Genomic DNA, 18,679 nt, shown 5'->3' with positions numbered 1-18,679 from the left:
CATCTTAAAGCATGGAGTTCCATATGCAAATCTAAGAAGAAGGGTAGTCTGGATTTACCCACTCTACAACACAGAAATTGGTGCTTCTATGTAAATGGTGGTACAAATGGCAAGCGGATAGAAAGGCGGGATGGAATGTCTGGATTAGAGATAAATATGGTTGTTTTAAGGGTGAAGGGTTGAAAAGTCTGGATAATCATAGAGCCATTTCAGTCTTGGTGCAAGACATTCTAAAGGCAGTCTCTAGGTTTGATGAGACATGATATTTGAGTTCAAGAAGTTTAAAGTGGATAATTATTGATGGAGATTCAGCACTATTCTGGGAGGATATGTGGTTTCAGGATAGTCCTATTATGGATAGGTTCATCAGACTCTATAGTATTTCCAAGTTAAAATATAAGGAAGTAAGCATTTTCAAAACCCTTTGGGATTGTTATAATAGGAGTGTGGGATTCTTTTGGACTAGAAAGTTAAGAAGCTGAGAATTAGATGAACTGAGAGAGTTGAGTTTGATAGTTAATTCAGTACAGCTGGTTGATGGGAAAGATAAGTTGGTTTGGGTCCCAATCATGGAAACTTTTAACACTAAAATGGCTCATGACTTACTAAGTAAAGAAGAAATTAGACCTTGTGATGTTCACTGGGAGTTTTTATGGAAATGTAAGGTCCCTGAGATAGTCAAATTATTTCTTTGGAAAGTGTAGTTAAGGATAGTGCCAACTAAGTTGTGGTTAGCTAATAGAATAAAGGATTTCAGTGAGTGTAAGTTATGTGTATTGTGTGGTCTAGAGCAGAAAGATCAAGAACATTTGTTTTGGAAATGCATGTTTTTTAAAAAGCTTTGGTTTCTTATATTAGGCTAGTGGGGGTTAGATTCCAGGGTGTACATAGAAGACTTGGAGTCTATGTAGAGGTCCATGAATATTTTCCAACAGGTAAGTCTCAAAACAATTTGGTCATCTTAATATCTACTTTTTGGACTATTTGGTTACATAGAAATCTTTGTAATTTTGAGTATAAAGTTCCAGATTACGAGGAAGTATTTATTCTGATTCAAAGTAGAGTATTTGAGTTGGGTATAGCTAATGGCATTATCAGTAAAAAAAGAGTTGCTTGGTGGATTCATAATCTAATATGTGTGGTTACAGCAAGTGAAAAGGATTCATGGTGGGAGTTGATTAATAAGAAAATATTTCATATTGTGGCATTCATAGATGGCAACATTACAAAAGACGTTAAAGGCAAGATTATGGCTGGCATTGGAGGTGTGATACAATCTGTTTCAGTGGAAGTCTTACTGCAATTCGTTGGTCCTGCAACAGCCTCTAATGCATTTGATGTGAAATGCTATGCATTAGAAGTTTTATTTTTATTGCTGAAAGATAGCATTTGGGAAAAAAGTCACATTCTAGTGTTTTAGGATAATATAAAGGTGGTTAAACAGTTTGACATGGACGTTCTCCAGGTGAAACTTTGGAATGAAATTCGGTTGGAGGTTCAGTTAAGGCATGTCAGTAGAAATTGGAATGGAATAGCATATGGGCATGCAAAAAGAGGTGTTTTCTTAAATAATTAGAGGTTATTAAATAATTGAATTTGTGGTACAAATTTTTATTTTTAGGTTCTAGTGGTGTATTTCAAATTAGTAGATATTATAGTTATAATTACTTGTGCATAAAGTCTTGATGATAGATTGGAGATAGCTTGGGGAAACTGAAAAGTTTAAGATTCCCTCTTGGAAGTATAAACGTTTTCTTAGGGGAGTAGTTTTGGAGGCTATAGAGCCATTATGACAATCTCTAGGGGGTGCATCTAGTATTAGTATATAAAGAGGATTCCTGCATGTAACATGTACATATTAATCGTCTCAATTCATATCAAAGTTTTTCAGTTAAGGGAAGTGAGTTTTAGGGTTTTAATATTTCTTCATCAAAGCAGTCTCAATGGAAGAAGGAATGTGAACGTCAATGCAAGGTGGTTAATGCCAGTAAAGGAGTGGTGAAATGTAATGTGCACAGCTTCTTCTCCCAAGAAGCTTTTCCAAATGGGAATCACTCAGATATTGGGGTTATTTTTAGGGATTCTTTGGGGGTTATTATGCATATGACAGGTCGATCATTGGGGTTTGAGGATCAGAGAGAAAATGAGTTTCATGCTCTGTTGGAGGGTCTTAAGGAGGCCTATTTCAAGGGTTATAAGAAGCTCATCCTCGAGACCGATCATATAGATGCTTACTGGGAGTTGTTCAATTCTACAGTGGTGGGAGGGAGACCTTTATATGAGCATGTGATGTATAAAAATTACAAGTGCGAGTTGAGGTTGGTGAATGGAGAAGCTAATGAGTTAGTTGCGTATATTGCTGAGTATGGTGCAAATCTTTGGAATAGAATGGTTATGGTGGAAGAAGATTTTGGAAGAATTGAAGAGCTTTGGTACTTAGACATGGGTCTGAGAAGCATTAATCAAAGGTTTCGAGCAGTTAGGCAAAGTGAAATTGAGCCCGCAATTTTGGAGGATGAGGTCTTTGATTCTGAGAGTTGCCTCGGGATGCAGAGGTTAATGGTGATCTGGTTCAAGGTTTAGATTTGGGTTTGCATGATGAGAAAGCTGATGCAGTGGGGGTTGTTAGTGGTGCAGACTTGGCTGAGTTGGAGATAGTGGTGGGTTTGTCGGTGGCTGGAGCTCCGGAAAAAGTTGGTAGTGTTCTGGGAATGGCTGAAGAAATGGAGTTCTGATTCAGAAGTAGTCGAGCAGCCTGGTTTCTGTAACACGAGAAGGGGGGAAGAAGGCTGATGGGGGTAGCCCATCAGTCGTTTATTAATCATTATTATTATGTTTAATTAAGTTTTACTGGATTTTTTAGTGATTTAATTTCAAGTAATTAAGCTTGTAGTGGTTTAAGTTGTTTGAAGTTGGACTGGTTTGTTGAGTGACCCATTTTCAATTGGGTTATATAACTGGATTGGATTTGTCCCTTAATATATTTGCCTTTAAAAAAAAGACACAAAATTTTATAAATAAGAGTAATAACCATTATATAATCCAAAACATATGCAAATAATGAAATTAAAAATAATCTCGTCAATTAACAACTTATTAAACAGATTCAAAATCCACATTCAAAATATCATTAAAATACCTAAACCAACAAAACAAGATTGACTAAAAATATGCTAATTAATGTAGAAAAACTTTATATCGTATTAATATACGCGGAATTTTTTAAAACAAATATAAGTCAAATTAATTATTTTTTATATTTTATTAAAATTTAAGGTTTGAAATATTAATATATAGTTGAACTCAAAATTTATAATTTATTTATTTACATGATTATTTGATAATTTATTATATGTAAACTTCGTCTTTGAAATTGAAACTTAAATTTAGGACAAGTACATCTTTAATTTAAATTTTAAATTTTAAAATTAATACTAAAATATTTTTACATGCATATATGCATATGTATGTATGTGTATGTTTGCATGTGTATGTTTTAATACTTAGATATTAACGTATATAATCATCTTATAATAATAATAACAATAAAAGTATTTATATTAATAATAGTCATAATAATAACTTATATTTGAGTTTGTGTGTAAATCATGTAACAACTGGTAGTTTTTTCTAAATCAATGATTGAGTGAAATAAATATTAGGTATACAATAAGGAATGATTTAGCGTGATATTAATATCAAATTATTTTTTATAAAAAAGATATATTTATAAAATAATGAGCTACTTATAAACATGACGCCAATTATTAATAAATTGTAATTAAGAGAAGAAATGTGAAATAAATAATATATAAATATGCGCTATGTTATTCCCTAAATAATACAACAAGAATTACAGAAGGGGGGCTTGAATGTAATTCTAGCTACTTTTTGAGATTTTAAAATTGTTTTAACTTAATATATATAACAGTGTTTGATTTGCAATAGTGCGGAATGAAAGAGTAATAAAAATCAAATCACTAAGTAATAAAACACAAGCTTTAAAAATTTCTGCTGGATTTGAAAGTATCCATCATATATATATATATATATCAATCAGATTGAGAACCATGTGAAGCTTTGAATAGCTCACAGCTGCTTTACAAGTTGAACAAAAAAAACAACTAAGAAATTCTTTCAGAATATAGCTTGATATGTTTCTCTGAAAATAAGCTTGCTTAGTTAATTGTTCGACTTGCTACAGTTGGTTTATATATCACCAAGTTACATGACAGTAAGACAAGATAATAAAAAAAACTATATCTAGTCTAACTCCATGCTACTTCATTACTCTATTCCCGCATATTTGAATATCTTCATATTTGCATGGAAATGATAATTCTTCTTTGTTCTCAAAATCCTGCTTAACAGACTGCCACATTCCTTTTGCAAACACCCAACGCATGTGACTGTGTTGTCACTATCAACAACTATTTTGAATATGATCATCCGTCGCGAGTAAGTTGAACATCCGTCGGGAATATGTTGATCATCCGTTGGGAGCCTTGTAGATCATCCGTCGGGAGTCTATCAGTCACTTGACTCTATTTCACTTATACAGAATTACAAGACATCTGATATTTACAATTAGCCAACCTATTCTGCGTATCTATCTAGTAGTCAACATGACTTAGAGAATCCTATTGAATCTACTAGATTAAAACATGTTGTTTACAGAGTTGTGCTACAGTTCTTATTTGTTACATAAGCTACACTCTCGATGGATGTCAAATTGTCATCCGTCGGGACTATAAAGTTCATCCGTCGGGATTATATAAGAACATCCGTCGGGAGCTACAAAATTCACTAAGTTAAATCTACTAAGGTGTTTTGTTTAACTTATCATCAACACGCTCACAAATTAAAATCGTCATGTATTTACCGGATCATTTGGTAAATTTTTTGGGAAATTTTTTTGGATAACTTGGCACTACTCTATTAAATATGTGTTAACTAATAGATATTAATTGTATATATAAATATAAAATAAATATCATCAATATAGGGACATAATAATCATGCTAGTAAATAAATGTATATAATAAATATTTTAAATATAGCTTTAGTATTATCGTACGTATAAAAAGATCTACCATCATAACTAATGAACGAAACAATCGTATTCATATCCATAAATTTCTTTTCTCTAAAACTTAGAGCCGTTATTCTCTAAAACCTAGATCCGCCTCCCTCCTCTTTTTCTCTAGAGCCGCCTATCTCTTAAACACTAAAGTCGGCGGGACTTCCACCATTATTTTCGGTGAAAAATTCCAAATTCTTTAATCTGTATTTTTCAATAATTTTTTATATAGGCAAAGAATCTCTATCCTTTTGATTAAATTTGATTTATATTTTTAGATATATATCATCGGGGCTTTCGATTGACTTTTTTTACAGAAATGCGTATCTTGTTATTTTGACTGTCAGATCTGTTTCTTTGAATTTCATTTATTTTGATTTGTTTTTATTTCGGTTTTTGGCTTGTATTTTCAGGTTGTTTTCTCTCCTTGGAGAGAAGTTTGTTTTTTGCTTCTTCATTATAAGCAGGTGTCTTTAGTTGGTGATAAAATTTTGTATAGAATCACAATTCTAGTCGATAGCTCAAATAATAGCTTTATTGGGGAATAATGAAGAAGGTACCAGTTATTCAACGAGAGTGTATGAAAGTCGTACTTGTATTTGTATGTACATTATTTTCAAAATATTATTTAACCGGCTTTTCATGATAATGCGATTACAATTTTTTATTTGTTCGACTCATCATCGATATAAATGTCGTATGTCCTTTTATTATTGAATTAACACCTTGATCTTCTAAAAAAACTAAACCATATCATGATCATATATATCCCTAATTATTTATTCCAATTTAGTATAGATTTTGAGAGCCTAGTAACGAATAAATAAAATATTTGCAATATTAGATGAATGTGACGTCTTTTTTGTTATTCAAGTAGTTTCTTTACAAATGTTTTAACAAATATGATTGTTTAAATTAGGACTTTCTCAATTAACACTTCTTTAATCAAGTTAAAAATATTATTTATACATCTATTAATAAAATAACTTAAAAGTAGAACTATCTATAGAATATATCATATTTAAAACTAGCAAATGTTTTTATTGTATAGTTGAGATTAATATTTTTAATTAACACCCCATTCAAAATATTGTATACATTTTCTAATATCTTGTATATTAATTTTGAATATTTTACAGTTTAACATAAAAAAAATAGTTAGGCAACTAATAGAGAAACATAACATGAAAAATAGAATTATATCAAAAAAATTAACCATATTAGTGACCTGAATTTGATGTTATAGAACATCCAAAAACAAGATTGGTAAAATGTAAGATAACTGCTCCCTCTTTTGCCAAAACTATTTAGCAAAATAAAAATAGAAATTGAGGAGTGATAGCAATACATCCTCGTCAAAGTCTTATAAATTTGCAACAACAGATTGTTTTCATGCATAGAGTCTTCAACAGCTACAATTAAATTTGAGACATTACATAATAAAGCAGCAAAGAACAATGGGAAAAGTAAAGTCAAGTGACACTAATACTTCACACAACTAGCAAAGAACTGTATTATCAACTTTTGGAGAAGCTCGCACATAATGCATCACTTTATCGGCCATATTCATTCTTTTTTTGTCCTTATCAGGCAAAATTATCAACAAATTAAGGAGAACTGGAGAACGTCCCAACACAAATTCGAGAAATTCCAAGTCATAATTGTTAGACAGGTTGAACATATTAATTTCTTTGAGGTGATTAAAGGTGAAATCAGCAGGAAATTCTCCTCCCCAGAAATCCAAATCAACATCTTTATGATGAACATGTCCGACTGTTTGGGCCTATGTGATTGAAAAAGATCAACAATTACTGGATGGTGATAAAAGAAAAATAAATATTAACTGAAGTATATATTATTGAACAGGCAGCTGTAAGCACAAGTTAACAGAACATTTATGTCAAGTTGTAAACTTACATCAATGTCAAGTTCTCGCAGACTAGGGGACTGCAAAAGCAATTGGAGAACAAACAAAACCTGATTCATCTCTTGAAAATTTATGCCTTCAAGTGAAATAAACTTTAGACAGTCGTATGGTGCTGGAACTTTCAGAAGGACATTACCTTCCCAAACCTCAGCAAAAGGTACAAAATATAAAAAAGCTACAAAAAATGGGCGCACATGTTCCCTATCTATTAAGCTTATAAAGCCAACTGTAAATGTTTTAAGCAGTTTACCTGTGAAAAAGATATCAATGCGGTAACCAGAAGTGGATTATTCTCCAGATAAATGTCTCTAAAACTCCCACGCAGCGAAAGATGTTTCAGTTTTGGGGCATGAACGGTCAAAGCATGGTCAGAAGAATCAAAAAAATGTAACTCCTCTAGCAGAGGACAATTTGATATAAGGTTGCAGTAACCTCGCTTTCACATAGGCTAAGATACTTCAAACATGGAAATCCTTGAAATCCTAAAGGAGGTTTCACTTTAAACCTAATAACCTTCAATTTGATCAGTTTCTGACAAGAAAAAATAAAGGAAGGTATGCGGTAGAACCTATATCCTACAGGACATCTGTGCATCTTAAGGACCAAATTTTTTATTTCTTTTCTTGATAGGAAAAGTAGCCATTGATCAAGATCATACAAACCTTATAGATTGAGAAGTAGATAATTTGAACTTGTGAATAGGTCCGTCTCCGTCATGAAGTAAAAGAAATCGTGCAATAAAGTTTGCAATTGCTTTCTGAGCAACTTGTTTGTCATCAGAAAGAGACATGCATTCACTGTCAAATACGAGCTGTGTCATGGTTGGCCCATTGATATCTCCACTTTTTAGCCAAAATGCTTGTTCTTACAACATCTCTTATTGGGAGTTTTGTTAGGATGATTTCAATAATGCTTCGAGGGAGACCGCTGATAAAATCTTTCTTTGAGGACTTACCCATATATATCCCTATAAAAGTGAAAAAATTATGAGTCAAATGATCTCTCCATAACAGTGTTATAGAAAGCATTAAGTGCACCGAGGTGCAAAACTCTCTCGAGCCTAGACGCAAAGCGTAAAAGCGAGGCGCGCGCTTCTTTGAAGCTAGGCGCATATTTTACAAATTTTTTAATTTAGTATTTAGGATATATGTATATAAGTTTATAACATAATGGGTTTGTCTAGTGTGTGCCCATGGGCACATGCTAAACACTAAAATTATAGAAGTGTGTGTCCACCATTATTAAGAAGTATTGGTCAATCAAAATAAGCTAAAATTATAGAAGTTTGTATTTAGTGTGTGCCCATGGGCACACAACAGAAAAACCGTAACATAATTTATACTTCATAATATATTAAATCACACTTTAAGCCAAAAATAACTTAATTTATCCTTTATAATATATTAAATAATACTTTTAGAGCGAAAATTAAAATTCAAAATTTATGTTTCATAGGCAGAATTTCAGGCTTCCAGCTCCCAACAGGTAGATATTTTATCAATCATCTTCACCAAAGTCATCTTCATCGAAGTCTTCATCTTTAAAATCCTGATCTGACTCTTCTTCATGTATTAAAGTGTTCTCTTCAAATTCAAACTCCTGTTCTTCTTCTTCGTCCTCATCTATTAAACGTCGAGGCCTCTTACCTCTGCTCTTTTTTGAACTTGAAGAATTGAGGTTATTTTGAACCCTATTAGACTTTGAGGCTGATTTTGATTGCGAACTGGAGTTATATGCAGACTCTCTAGCACCTGAAGCCTTCTTCTTCTGAATCTGATCCCAGATTTTCAAATGGTATTTTCTCATCCTCTTTAGCATACTTTTTTCCATCCATGTACTCTTCAATCTCTTTTTTCACCTCTGATGGAACTTTTGGACAGCTCTTTGCATTTTTTCGACCTCCAATTAAATGTTCTTTTGCTCTAAAAACTCCTTCTGTTGTTTCTTTCCCACAAAAATTGCACGTGAACTTGTACAAATATGCGGGGTTTCAAGTAGCATATTTATGAGCGGGATCAATAGCTTTGCTAGTCATTTTTAATTAACAATCTGAAAGATAAAGTATAAGTAAACTTTAAGTTTATATAATAAATTTTAAGTATGTGCATGTGAATATGTATGGGTTATATATTATATATGGGGACAAGGAGCACAAGACAAGGATGATAATATATACATATATATATATGTATATATACACATGTAGACAGAGAAATTAAGTGAGAAGATACTTACTTTATTATTAGGATTTGTGCTGACTGCTGAATGGCGCTCTTCAGAAGATGAGAGGAGAGAACGGCTAGGGTTTTCCCGTTTTAAAGTCGTTGAAAGCTGAGAGCCTGATATAGCCCTTTTATTTGGGCCTAAAATTCTTTTTTTTTTGTTATGGGTTAGTACTTTTGGGCCTTAAAAGTGGCCCTATAACATTAAATATCTTATTAAGCGCTTAGCTTCGCTAAAGCGCGCTTTTCTACCGCTTCGTGCTTAAGCGCGCTTTGTGCTTCAAGGCTAAAAGTGTGCGCTTGATTGAAGTTGCTTCGCCTCGACATATATGAGGCGCTAAGGGTGCGCTTTGCTTCTCTTTGCGCCTAGGTGCGCTTTTCACAACACTGTTCCATAACCAACCAATTTAAAAAAAATGCGGGAAATATGTTATATTACAACTACCTGATTTTATATGTAAAATGCCCATTGCGATGGGCAACAAAATTTTGACCCTGTAAGGAAGGCAAAATGTATACATGGATACATATGTTTGTTTTTAAAACGAAACCAAATGTGTACTGTATGTCCTGTTTGTAGAACAGGGTCCGGAAGGATAATATGTACATCACCTTACCTCTACTTCGAGGAGTAGGTAGGCTGTTTCTCCAGAACGCCCTATCCGACTTTCTTGGAAGAGCTCATAGTTAATAATAGATTTATCAACTTACAGGGTAGAGTTGTTGCCTGACAATATAACAGTTAAAGGGGATGATGGCCAAAAATACCACATTTTTTGAAATTGGTGACGAAAATAACAAATTTGAAAAATATGGTCAAAAATACTGATGAAATACGCTTTTTCAAATTGAGTATTTGAAATACGCTTTCTCAGATTGGGTATATGCCCGAATACCCATTCTCAGATTTGGTATTTCAACTATTTTTTTTATTTTTTTAAAATTGAAATACGCTTTCTGAGACTAGGTATATGAAATATGCTTTCTAAGACTAGGTATATGCCCGAATACCCATTCTAGACTGGGTATTTCAATTTTAAAATAATTTTTTTTTGAGATACACAATCTGAAAATGGGTATTTGATGGGTAAAAATGGTCAAAATATTGAAAATGGGTATTCTTGTCACTTAGTCCCAGAAAATTGTTATTTTTGTCATTATATCCCCTTAAGGTTAATGACTGATATTGAGTTGCAAACTGGTTGCTGAATACCATGTTCGCCGTTCAAATTGGCAGTTACCATCAATTTTTAATAAACTCAATTAAAAAACAAGGATGGATTATAAAACAAAATACGGGGATAGTTTTTTAATATACGAATAATAGAGTATGAACACACAGTCACACACAGATCTGAACCCAATTTGGAAGAACAATGAAGGAGATTAATTGACTGTGTTCGAGATCCGTTTACGGGTCGCGTATTTAAGTTTGTTAATTGAGTTCTTTCTAGTAGGTTTACAAAACTGTCATGATCTAATTTTGTTAACAAATTTAATTAAAATTTAGGTTACTAAATGAAAGACATGTTGGAAACGTAATGGGGTTTATATAATTGTATTCGTTTTTAACTCAAAATATAATATATAAATATATTAATACATAATAGAAACCATGTGTTTTTTTTATAATATTACAAACAAAGAAATTACAGATAACAAGGCTACGGCCTTTTTTTTAAACTGAGCTACAACTCCTTTTTCCTTCTCTATATTTTTCAGAATGTTGTACAAGTTTCCTGAGTGTTCTATTTATAGGCTTGAAATGCACTACTTGTTGTCATTCCTTACATCACTATTCATTAACTTCCATATGTAGAATTCAAAGGATAGCCCACCTTTATTTATGGTATTGACCTGGTACACAACTAATATTCCAACCTCATGCAAACTTCTTTTCTTCTTTGCACACATACAGCCTACCTTAATTCATGTATTCAAAAGACCATGTATCTAACATCTGCATGCAAGCTTGACTTCAGCATTTTTTGCCTACCATATTTTGAGGATGACTTTTATACATAATTTAGGTGTTTATATTTCACCCAGCTATTTATTTAACATCTACTGGAAAGCTGTGTTGTTAACATTTATTAGGGTGGTGGAGAGTTTGAAATTCTAACACTCCCCCTCAAACTCGACTTTGCATTCCGAGTTTTACTTTCATTTTTCCAAACACGTCCGGCTTCAACGGCTTTGTAAATATATCCGCTAAATTTTCTTCTGTCCCTACAGTGTACCAGCTCCACAATTTTCTCATTCAACTGTTCTCGAATGAAGTGATATTTGATATTGATGTGCTTGCTCCGACTGTGTGACACTGGATTTTTTGCTAGAGAAATAGCGAATTTATTATCCACGTAAATAGTAACCGCATCTTCTTTGGCAAGATTTAACTCGCCCAAAATATAGCTTAACCACATAGCATGACATGCGCACGCTGTTGCTGCAATGTATTCCGCCTCACATGTTGAGAGAGCAACTGTTTGTTGCTTCTTTGTTAGGTCACATACACTGTAGAGGGGGTGAATACAGTGTAAAGTACAATCAAATCGAACTTTAATATCTCAAGTAACAGAAAACAAACTTTATTAAAATAATAAACTCTGTTACAGTATGGAACTGTTACCTCTCATTGATGAACAAATATCACGAGAGCTGCTAGGGTTACAATGAATAATCTTATCGAATATGATAACACTTATAGTGTAAACCCTATGTCTGTGTTTATATACTACACAGTTACAAGATAATCGCTAATTGATATGGAATATAATTCTGCTTCCTAAAATATATCAATCAGATATCTTTTCTTCCAAGTATTCTATTCTTCATAGAATTCCTTCTTCATGCATATCTCTTCTTATGTTTATCTCGATCTTCTTTCCTTTAATCAGCTACTGTCCTTATCTGAACGTCCTTCAACACTTAAGTTCTGATATCCATCTTCTGATGATTATCTCCTGATAATATAAGTACTGATATCCTTAAGTCCTGACTTCCAGTAAGTACTGATTTATCCTGTTTAAGTAAGATCTGAAAACTAAACATAAATCATATTAGCCATGACATTATCAAATATATCTAACAATCTCCCCCAACTTGTAAATTAGCATAATATACAAGTTTAACAGATATTTGATGATGTCAAAAATATTAAGTACAAATGCATGAGAATTAGACTAGATAACTACAACTTACAGTCCTTAAAGCTTTACCAACATCTAACTTCTGATAACAGCTTCAGTCTGTACAAATATCAGAATTTAATTAGTTGTAGATCTTGACTTGGCTTCATCTTCTGATCTCTCTGATGTCAGGAGTTGTTCTGAGATAGTTCTTCAACAAACATCTCTCAGCATATCTAAGTTCATCAATCATCCTCCTTTTAGCATCTTTAAGCTCTGCATTATCTTCACCAATTTGAAAGATTGTAGCCCTGAGATCATTAATCTTTGCTTTTCTTATATCCTGATCCAGTCTGATCAAATAAGCTTTATCAGACTCAAGATTGAATTCCACAGCCCTGTAACCTAGAAAGGTAGTTATAATCTTAGCAGTGTTGGGCTTCATTTCAACTATATCATCCTTGTGATCTCTATACTTTGGAACATATGTGCTGTCAGACTTTACAGAATAAAGTCTTTTCTGTCTCTGAATCTGATCCTTCAAATAGTTTGCAGCACTTCCTGTCAATCTGTCATCCACTTGAAGTAAGAATAGTACATGCTCCAATTCTTCAAAATACTTCAATGGAATGGCATTTTGCCTTATATGATAAACCCTACCATCTGTCATGAAGTACAATAAGATGTGTTCTTTCAAGTAGGTATGGTAAACCATTTGTACAGACTCCAGTTGATTCAATCTCTCAGGAGTTGCTCCAATACCTGGTTCACTTAAGGAAGTTGGATCATTGGTAGTGTTCTGTATTCTTCTTTCATCAGCACTTCCCAATCCAATTTTATCTCTTGCTTCCTTTCTAGTAACTACTCTTTCTTCAAAACCACTTGCAGCAGTTGTTATTCCCAGTGGACTAACAATGAGATTTACAGAAGGGGGGTTGAATGTAAATCTCAAAACTTTTTCAAGTTTTGAGCAGTTTCTAAGGCTAAGTGTTTGAGTGATCAAATGTGTGTGAATTGTTTGAAGCTGATGCAGACAGATATATATTCAAACACAAATGTAATGAGCACAAAGAACTTAAAAACTTTTCTGGTGGATTTGTTGTTCCACCAGAGATGTGTTATTTCAGAAAATCTGTGATTCAAAGAATTAAATCACAGCTGCTTCCTAGTACAAACTAGATGATTTTCTCTTTTGATATTTCTAAACAGCTCAAGGAAAATTCATATCTAATTACTAGCTGCTACTTGGTTTATATATCACCAAGTTTACAAGTGAAGACAAACTGTAAAATACAATTGAAAAGATTCTTCACATGTTTCTTCTTCATTTCTCTATCCAATGCAATCTAGGATAATCTGTAAATCTTTGAATACTTCCTTGTTTGTATCAGAATGGAAATGCTGCATTTTCTTGATTTCTCCTAGAGGCTTCCACATTCCAGTATGTCTCTGTCAATCCATGTGCCTCTGTCAGCTTGTGAATTGTCACTATCAACTGCTAATGAACTAAGCATCCGTTGAGGCTTTCATCCGTTGATGCCTTATCCGTTGAGGCTTTATCCGTTGAAGCTTTATCCGTTGATGCATTATCAGTTGAAGTCTTTATCCGTTGAAGCACTTATCCGTTGATGGATATTATCCGTTGAAGCATTAGTGACATCCGTTGAAGCTTTGTTTCTTATCCGTTGAAGGTCTTCAATATCCGTTGACACTTCTTCACTTATATAAAATTACAAGGCATGAAATATTTACAATTAGCCCTCCTATTTGTACATCCATTAGTAGTCAACATGACTAATTATTTCCTAACAACATCTAAGAATTACAGTTTGAAACCAGAGAGTGAAATGTGCTACAATACTAAACTTATTGCTAAGTAAAGCTACTCCTTCAACGGATAACCAAGATGGTCTTATCCGTTGAGGCTACAAACACTAGATTTCTACTTAAGTGTTTTGCTTAACTCATCATCAAACTAATACACATATTTCTAACAATCTCCCCTATTTATGTCTGCTAGAACTGTAGGCATAAATTTGGGTTTAGCTTGATGATAACAAAACACTTAATAAATATATAAACTGTAATAAAGCAGAAATTCAAAAGTGCTACAAAAATGTATATGCTGAGATGGAATTGAAGAATTACATTGTTTCCAAGGGTGCTCCTTTAGCCTGAGCAAATTACTTTCTTTTCCTTTGATCCCTGGTTTTCTTTCCTAGCCTCCTGTCATTCTCCTCTATTTGAAGTTGAAGTTGTCTATAGAATTCAGCTTCATCTTCTTCATTGATATCTAACTTAGATTGCATATCCTTGAGAGTTTCATTACTGGCAATCTTTAGCTGATCTTCAATTCTAAAAAATCTTCTGACTCCTTTGTTGTCTCTGAACTCCATCAACCAATGAGGTGATTTGTAAATTATAATTCCTCTTTCTTGAATGAGTAAAGTTCTAGGCAAGGCATTGGGCTCCCTCCAAGTTTTCCTTATGTTGGCAATCTTGTTGAGAATCTCAATCTTGGCAGTCCTGGTAAAGCCAGAATCCTTTTGTATGGCTGAGTAGACTCTAATCAAGGTAGAGTGGCCTTCATTCAGAATTCTGTGAAGAGGCCATGTTCTTTCCCCAGCTCCTTTGTATTTGAACACTAGTCTTTCTGGTAGCTGTCTGTAGGCAGCTATTCCCCTTACATCCTCCAGCTCATCCAGATAGAGTTCAATGTCTGAAAATTCTTTTATGTTACAGATGTGAACATAATCATCTTTAGAGGTTTGAGGTTTAGGCTTAGGCTTCTGTGTGAATTTGATTGAGGCTTTAGAGGGTGTTGATTTAATTCTTCTTTTCTGCTTCTTTGATGGTGGAGAAGAGGTTAGGAAGGTGGGCAATTTGATGGTGTCCCAATCAATTGGTTCCTCCTTAGGAATGATTGTTTCACCATGAATGTTCATGAAGGGGTCAGGTACAATTGGTTCAGGAATAGAGGGTAGTGGTTTGGATATTGATTGGGTTTCTTCAGTCTTATCTACCTTCTTTCTCTTTGCATTGACCTTCTTTCTTTTCCCTTTTTGCCATTCTTCCTTACTTCTTTCCTCCATCTCAGTACCAACCATGTCCCCCATAGCTTCATCTTCACCTTTGTCTTCAATTTCTTTCTGTTCTTCAGCCTGACTTGACTTTAGCTGTTTTTTAAGCTTTGCTTGTGCTCTTTTGTCAGCCTTTAGCTGTTTGGCTTCTTCCTTCAACCTTTTGGTTTCTTCTCTCTTGGCTATTGAGAATTTGGGATGTCCTTGCATCACACATATGCTCTTTCCCTCTCTGAAGATAATAGCCATGTTTCTCCTTACAGCCTCATCAATGGTCTCTTTGAGATATGCAATACTTCTACCTAAAAGCTTGTCCTCATCAGCTTTTGGAAGAGGAAAATCCACCTCTTTTAGAGGATTCTTTGTAGAGTCCTTATTGGATCTGTTGTTGGGCTTGAGAACCATAGGTTGCAGATCTTTGGAAGAAGTTTCTCCATCCTTATGCCTCCCTACTGGCTTGAGTTCCATAATAATTGATTCCACTTTTGTGCTATGCTTCACAGATTGTGATTGAGAAGTTGTAGAACCAAATATTAGTTGCATCTTTTCATCAATCTTCTTCCTTTGCTCTTTGACTTGCAATTCAGCTGCTGCTATCTGGATTAGATCAATTCCATCTAGCTTTCCTTTGACTTGAATAGTTGGAGAAGTTGTGATGACAGGAACTAGCACTTGAGAAATCTGAACTGTTGTAGATGGCTCTCCTTCCCCTTCCCTTTTATTCTCCCCCTTTTTGTTATCATCAAGGGTAGGGGTCAAGCCTTGTGCTTGTGCCAGCTGCATGAGTAGATTTGTTTGAGTTTGTTGATTCTGAATAATGGTGACCATAGAGTCTTCAATGATTTGAACTCTATCTTCCAATCTGGCCAGCCTCTTGTCAGCATCAAATGCTTTCCTCAGTCTCCCCAACAAATCTTGCATAGTACCATAGGGTATAAGTGAATCCAATTTCTCAGCATTGTAGGATTTCAGATCAGCAATGTCCAGCTTGAGCTCATCCACACTTAGATTTTGCTGGTAATGCTGCAACTGCAAGAGATGCAGAGATTCCAGATGGGCTTGAAGAATTGCCTTGGTACCAGCATCCTGAGTCTCCTGAAGGGCCTGCTGAATTGTCATGACTTGTCTGACCAAAGTGACACCAAACTCTCCTGGTGTTGATGGTTTTGCCCATGCCCATGCAGGAAGATCAGGAACAGAACTTGGGCCTGCTACTCCCCCTAAGTTCATGCTCTCATTCAAAGAATTAGAGTCATCATCATTAGAATTTACTTTAAATTCTTCAGATGGCTCACCAGCTTGAGAAGGCAGCCTGTTGACAGCAGCTTTGTCTCTGAGAAGAGATTCTGAAGTGTGTACAATGTGTAGTGTCTGTTCTGCCTCCACATTGCCCTGTGCAGCCAATAATTGATAGGCTGAAATAGGGTGAGTAAAAGTGTCAGCATCCAAGGAAATGTTATCAATGACAGCTTTGTAATATTGCTGAAATTGTCTTCCCTTGTCTGCATCATCCACTTTCATTAACTCACTAGCAATGGCTGGTTCCACCCTTATAGCTTCTGTACCTGCCTTTCTCTCAATTTCTCTCTGTTCTTGCATCAGGGGCTCCCCCTGGCTCACACACACCCTCACACCCTCACCCTCACCTTCTAAGGTGGCACTCCTTTCACTCACTTTTGCCATGCTGGAAGAAATAGCATGCATTTGGTGACTCTCAACCTCTCCTTTTGCCTGGGAGCAACCCAGCCTCTCACTCAAAAGATCACTCCCTTCCCTCAAACCTAAAAGTGATTGTACAGTTGCCATGTCCTCTACAGTTGGAATTGTTTCTGTTAAGTGTGTAGAGACCATCAACGGATAAGGAGTATCCGTTGAGGTAGAAACTGATGGTATCAACGTATAACTGCTGTTAAGCTTATCCGTTGAAGAACAACCACTTGTCAACGGATGAGAGATATCCGTTGAAGAAGGAAAAGATGTAGATATAGAAAGTGACATAATTGTGGAATCTGTGTGGATTGATTTTAAGTGAGGTAACACAGATTCTTCAACTACATATGAAAGAATTGGCTGATGATCCAACAAATCATCTAAAAGATGATGATCATCAGGTTTTGAGTGGGGCTCCTCCCTGAGTTTTAATGAGGGAGAATCAGGAATTGATGTGAATATCATATCCACATCCAGAGAGGGTGTTGGAGAGTTTGATGAATGGTGTGTTTCTATATTGAGAGAATGGGGCTGTGATTCCACAATTGCTGGAATCACATCAAGCTGAATTTGAGAAGGCACATATACTGGTGGATGTATCTGTGCTGTGTGTGTCCCTTGTGTGGAAGCTAGGGTTTTGGCCTTCTTCTTCCTTGAAAAGGCTTTAAATGGTGAATGTGTGGCTTCAGTGTCCCTCCCTCTTTTATTCTGTGTCCCTGGTTGGGGACTATTTTCAATAGTTACATCCTTTTGGGAGGATGCAACTAGGGATGTGCTGGACTCCTTTTGAACCACCACAGTCTTTTGAGAGACTGTGGCTTGGCTGGTTTGGGTACCACTCACCTCTCCCACCTTATCCTGGGGGGCTTTTTGATGTTCACCCCTCCCCTCGCCACTCACACCCTGTTCACTCCCTTCAGGGTTTATGGTAGTTGTTACAACTGTTGTCTTTTGAGAAACAACAGAGGTAGGTTTCTTTGACTTGACTTTGGAAACTTTAGATTTGGTGGCTTTGGTAGGAGCCTGTTTGGACAAAGACACAGGTTCCATAGCCACACTAGAAGGCAAAGAAACATTGGGGTTGGAAATAGTAGGAGTTATAGAAGTATTTACCTCACTTACCTGTGGTGCATTCATGATTGGCAAGTATACCAATGGCACCTGGCTGTTGAGGTTCATTCTCAAAAGGTCTGCAAGGACCCTTTTCTCTTGTGCCCATCATTTGAGTTTATTATTCTCATTGGATATAACCAAACCTTTGAGAGAGAAGGCAATAGTCATATCTATGGAGTTGAACTCTGCAGTTGTCCAAATCTCCTCAATCACCTCACAGTAAATGGTTGGGGCTTCCAATATTGCATAGCTTAGTTTGCAGTTTTTGATGAAGTCCATCATCTTGTGATAATCAGAATGTGCTTCATTCTTTTCAACCAAGGCTATGAAATTATTCTTTTCATAAACAAATCCTGTTTGAGACATAATTTTGACTACTGGTGCCATTGTTGTGAGTAGAGGTTGCAGAGAAAAACTTG

The sequence above is a fragment of the Apium graveolens genome, chromosome 6 (genome assembly GCF_009905375.1).
Source record: "Apium graveolens cultivar Ventura chromosome 6, ASM990537v1, whole genome shotgun sequence".
In the NCBI taxonomy this organism is placed as follows: Eukaryota; Viridiplantae; Streptophyta; class Magnoliopsida; order Apiales; family Apiaceae; genus Apium; species Apium graveolens.
Note: the sequence above shows the minus strand (reverse complement) of the source record.